The sequence below is a fragment of the Podarcis bocagei genome (genome assembly GCF_964188305.1).
Source record: "Podarcis bocagei genome assembly, chromosome: 17".
Classification (NCBI taxonomy): domain Eukaryota; kingdom Metazoa; phylum Chordata; class Lepidosauria; order Squamata; family Lacertidae; genus Podarcis; species Podarcis bocagei.
Window position 1 is genome coordinate 5,054,158 of NC_138143.1, and position 5,995 is coordinate 5,060,152.

A 5,995-nucleotide genomic window follows, 5' to 3' on the forward strand; every position below is an offset into this window, starting at 1 on the left:
AGTGCAGCTCACAGGAGCACGGCGGCACATCTCTTGCCTCCTCCAAAAGGCGCAGAATGGAAGAAAGTCTCTTTCTCCAATCTCCCCCCCGCCCCCTGCATCTCTACTCTTTATGATCCGGTGGGTTTTGAGAAAGTGGGGCTGTCAGGAAAGGACAGCAGTCTGAGCCCCCAGCGCGCCGCAGGGCTGACTCACCGCATTTTGAAGTTAGCGAAATAATATACTTTATTGTCCAATGTTTGACTGCACTGTAAGACCATTTAGTGTGGCCTAAGCATACCACTGTTCTGAGGTTGCTTTCCTGAGCTTTGGACCACATCTTACATACAAGGCATAGCGAGCCCAAGATCCAGCCCTGAAAGTTTGCTCTAATGATGCCTCCAGGGTCTTCGCTGGTGAGGCAGTTGCATCTTTTCCTTTGCTACAGTACAGGAGAAACATTGAACTCTAAACGAAAGACCCCCAAAGGCAAAGGCCTGTAAATATAGTCAACCACAGGCACTACAAAACTATGTAAAAAACATGAGTCAGTGAACTGTAAAAGAAACACAGCACACATGATTTATACCTAATATGGTCTTGTGTTGTGCAGGGATGGGGAACTGGTGCCCCCTTCCCCCAGATGTTGGTGAACCATCACTCCCACCACCTCTGGTTATTTACCTGTCTGAGGCTGATGGGAGATGGCGTCTCACTCTGACAACATTGAGGGCTACAGATTCCCATTATATTTTTACAAAGTATGTCATTGTGAACCTTGGTCTATGACAATGCAAAAGGGAGACCTAGCAGCTTGCTCATTTCATTAGCCTATTGATGAGGATGCATAATTTAAACATTGCACATCACATTGTCATGTAATAATACTTTATTGAGCTAATACTTAGAGAGTACTGATTTATTGGGTACCAGATCTTAAAAAGTAGGGACATCACCTTGCTAGCAAAGGTCCGTATAATAAAAGCTATGGTTTTCCCAGAAGTGATGTATGGAAGTGAGAGCTGGACCATAAAGAAGGCTGATCGCCAAAGAATTGATGCTTTTGAATTATGGTGACTCTTAAGAGTCCCATGGATTGCAAGAAGATCAAACGCATCCATTCTTAAGGAAATCAGCCCTGAGTGCTCACTGGAAGGACAGATCCTGAAGCTGAGGCTCCAATACTTTGGCCACCTCATGAGAAGACTCCCTGGAAAAGACCCTGATGTTGGGAAAGATGGAGGGCACAAGGAGAAGGGGACGACAGAGGACGAGATGGTTGGATAGTATTCTCGAAGCTACCAGCATGAGTTTGACCAAACTGCGGAAGGCAGTGGAAGACAGAAGTGCCTGGCGTGCTCTTGTCCATGGGGTCACGAAGAGTCGGACATGACTAAACGACTAAACAACAACAACAAAGATAGTGCCCATGAACATGAGCCTTCTAGATTGAATTGATTGACCAATATGAGTCATGTAGTTCTTCAGTTTGGGTGCAACCTTCCAGCCCATGTGAATCCACAGAATCCTTTAATTTTTACAAAATGACTTGGCGGCGGCCTGGGGGGTGGGGAAGGCATGGTTGGCCATCTAATAGAATATTGTTGCAACGCCTAGCTAAAATCAGAAATAGTCAGCAGGTTCCTTGCCTCCTTGTGGGAGACACCTAAAGGCTGCATAGGGAAAACATTCTTCAACCAGGTCTTTGGCCGTTAAGCAGTCTTTGGCCTTTTAAATATTTGTGGGGTGGAGGTATATTGTTGTTGTTGTTGTTGTTAGCATTTTGTGTTTTTATGTTGTAAACTGCCCTGTGATCTTTGGATAAAGTGTGGTATTTAAATTTGGATGAAATGTGGTATATAAATTTAATTAATTAATAGGGAAGAGCCATAATTCAGTGGCAGAGCACACTGGTCCCAACTTTAATCTCTAGTTAAAATTATTCAGATGATAGGAAAGACCACTTTCTGCCTGTGACCTGGTGAGCTGCTTCCAGTCAGAGGAAGCAAGCAATAATGGGCTTGATGGATAAACAGTCCTAGTATATATAACAGATTCATTTTTTGAGTACTCTGTAGATCAGTGCTGGAACACAGATTCAGTTCCTGGCATCTCCAGCAGCAGGTCTGGGAAAGACCCGTTTGAGATCCTGGAAATCTGATGCCAGACACAGCAAAACAATACGGAGTGATATGGACCAGAGGTCTGACTCAGTCTAAAGCCGCTTCCAATGTTCTGCATACGACCTTCTCCCCAGGAAGGCTCAGTATAAACTGACCTTGAGAAGGAGAAAAAATACTCTGTTCAAAGGCACAGGAAGCCAACACCCTTCATGTATTAAGAAAATATCACGCCAGAAGATAATATTTGTGAGTGATTATAGTTGTGCATTGTATATTTGGAAGGATTTCAAATGTCTTGTGTACATTTGGCTTCTGAATGACCATTCTCACTACCTTCCTTCCTTCCTTCTGCTTAAGCAACCTTCTATTTCAACCACAAATGTAAAAAACAGGTGGGAAAGGCAAAGAAAGATGGGAACATGCTCACTTATAAGGTTGCCCTTCAAAAATAAAAATGAAAAACAGTACTGCACAGAGTTGGGAAAATCCAATTCCCTTCCCTGTGCTAAAGAGTTCCCCTCCCCCACCCCATGCCAAGATTTCCCAGACTAGTGCAAATGCCTCTTTTCATGCTACAGCCTTATTGTTAGGAATTGCTGCCCAAGCATGAGCTATTCCTGTCCCCCTCCCCATCCTGTGTGCATGCCACACACAGCAGGAATGGTTCCCACGGTTCCTGGTGTCCCCCCCCCAACCTCATGGAAAGGGGCTGCAGGGGAGGGCATTGCTAAAGGGAGAGGGAAGAGGATGTGTTGATAGAGATGAGAGAGAAATGAGGCTGATTAGGGGAGGAGGGTTTGATTATTCCCATTGCCAGCAGGTGCCGGCGGAAGGAGTTCCATGGGGATGGGGGTGCCTAGCAACACTCTCTGAAGCGCAAACTGGGCGGAGGCAGATGGGACCTGAAAAACCAGCCAAGGAATGGGGGGAACCTACACACCCCCTAGAGGAGTTTAGGTCCCAGGTCAAATTCTTTGGGCCAGGAAATCTATTGCAATCCACAACACAGGAAAATCCCAGAGAGAAAAACAACTTGGGCATCCATTCTCGCCCTTCATGGAAGCACTCTCCAAGCTTCACTTTCGACCCTTGCAGGTAAATTTGCAAGGGAGTTGAGCCTGTTATTGGAAAAGCCAGAAAGAGACTTCTAGACCTTGTCTACATTGTGTTCAGGCTAACCATTATGTGGGCCAAATACAGATCTACACTTAAGGTCTCCTCATTGTCCCAAGACTGCGGGCTGGGAGAGGATAGAGGTGAAGTTGAAAACCTGTAAATGTAGAAGGTGTCTGGTGAGATTTTATAGATTCTCTCTCAGCTATAGATATAGGTAAAGGGACCCCTGACCCTTAGGTCCAGTCATGGCTGACTGGGGTGGCGCTCATCTCGCTTTATTAGCCGAGGGAGCCGGTGTACAGCTTCTGGGTCATGTGGCCAGCATGACTAAGCCACTTCTGGTGAACCACAGCAGCACACGGAAACACCGTTTACCTTCCCGCCGGAGCGGTACCTATTTATCTACTTGAACTTTTATGTGCTTTCGAACTGCTAGGTTGGCAGGAGCAGGGACCGAGCAACGGGAGCTCACCCCGATTCGAACCGCCAACCTTCTGATTGGCAAGTCCTAGGCTCTGTGGTTTAACCCACAGCACCACCCGCGTCCCCAGCTATATCTATACTGTACACTTAAAGTAGATATAAAGCACACGGTTTCCTTCAAAGAATCTTGGGAACTGTAGTTTGTTAAGGGTGTTGGGGATAAATTCTTCAGGGATAGCCATGTGCTTTAAATGTTTGGTGTAGATGTGACTTTTGTCTGTAACGTCTGGCTGAATCACCCAGTTAATTATACTGTGAAGGCAACCCTTGACACAGTGCATCTGGTGGAGTTAGGGCAGAGGCCAGGACTGAGAATCAGAACTCCTGGATTCTGTCACTTGCACACTCCAAATATGGTAGCTATGCCTAATGTATGCAGAAGACACTATTTTGCACCTTTCCTGAAAAGAACTTGGTACATGTTTTTGGCTCCTGCATAAAGTGGAAAGCAGAAGATGAGGGTGTCTGTGAGAACAAGGCACTTCCAGACGGCTGATAATTTTGCAGGTGGGAATCAGTTGCATACTGGGAAATTCAGGCCATGCAGTTAAGATGGATTTGGTGCTCAGGCTTAAAAAATAATAAATAATGAGAGTAACAGGGAAATACACTGGGAAATGTGGGATAACAATTGCTTAATGGTGACATTCACAACATACATTTTATGCACCATTATACCACTTTAAGAGCCATGGATTCTCCCAAAGAATACTGGGAACTGTAGTTTGTTAAGGGTGCTGAGAGTTGTTAGGAGACCCCTTGTCCCCTCACAGAGCTGTTAAACCACGTTGGGAATTGTAGCTCTGTGATGTGAGTAGGGTTTTCAGCACCCTTAATGAACTACATGCCCAGGATTCTTTGCAGGAAGTCGTGGCTCTTAAAGTGGTCTAACAGAGCTTCAGATTTATGGTGTGGACTTGAACAATTGTATAGATTCCCTGCAAACAAATCAGAATGAATGCTCAGTAAATAGCTGCCATCATAGAAGGTCCCCAGAACCTTTGAGCAAATGAATAATAATGAATGTTCAATAAGCAGGCTGCCTGCAAGTGACCAAGAACAGCTTGAAGGGCAGGACCGAAAAGCTGGAAGTAGGCAAGGTGTGGAGGAGGGAAGAGAACTCAAAATTACATGGCAGTTCAGAGGAGAAGAAGGTAAATCACAGATTCCAGCCCCAAGGGCCTTGGCTGTGGAATGCCAGGTATTCCTTCCCCCTCCCTCCACGTCTGCAGTAATTGTCTGCTTTACTGTTTCCCTTGCTCTAAACCTACACGCACCACCACTCCTTCTCTGACCCTGCAAGTGATTCTGTCACATTTTCCAGTGTCCTTTGGTTCCCCCATGTCCCTGCCCTGGCTTTAAGGCAATGGTCAGCAACTGACAGCCCCCAAGTCAAATCTAGCCCACAAAAGACTGCCAGCTGATATACAGACCATGGAAGCAACAAGCCATGTTCCAGATACAGACATATAGATATTTGCTTCCAAACCCCAAACACACCAACCACTTCCTCACAGCTTATTGCATGCCTCTGTGAAGTTTCTGCCAGAAAAGGGGGAGGGGCTGAAAATGGTTACTGTGGGGGAATCCTTTGGATGAAAAATGTGGGATAACCAGCCTCATATAGCCAACATGTTTAAGTCTAAGTAATGCATGAAGGGGTTAAATGCCATAGAGTAAGCTGTCTGCCAGGCTTAGCTAGGGCACTCCCACTCTCCTTGGGTGGAGGGTAATCAAGCCTATTGTTGTACCTCAGTCTACCCGAGAAGCTAAGCATGTAAAGAGGTCTGAGCTGGTTGCTCTAAGCTCAGACCGCATGGCTCTAACAAGCCACTCCTATGTTCCTATACGAATAATTTAGGAACTTTCATCACGTTATAATGAAACCAAGTTTTACTGCCTGTGTAACATTTTCTGAATGCCATAGGGGAAAGTGCATGAATCCAACCTTTGAAGAGTTTGCAGGCACATCATTTTTAACTTACCAAACATGTGGTCTTTTTCTATGCTAAGGAAAGAGTGGACTATTTTGGAACTCACAAGGGCATATTTTAAAGGTCTGAGAGCCTATATTTCAACGCTTTACTTTGCTGCATGTTTTGTGGTTGTAAATCTCTGCTGGGGTTTCTCACCAAAGAATGCTTGCCTAAAACCTGGATAATGGCATCTGGGAAGTGTGTACATACACCCCCACCTCCGTATTTTTTCCTTGCCACCAACAAGGAAAAGAAGGGCTTGAAGTTTCAGTGCTAGGCCCTATATTGGCCTTATACCGACTTGAAGTCTACAATGTA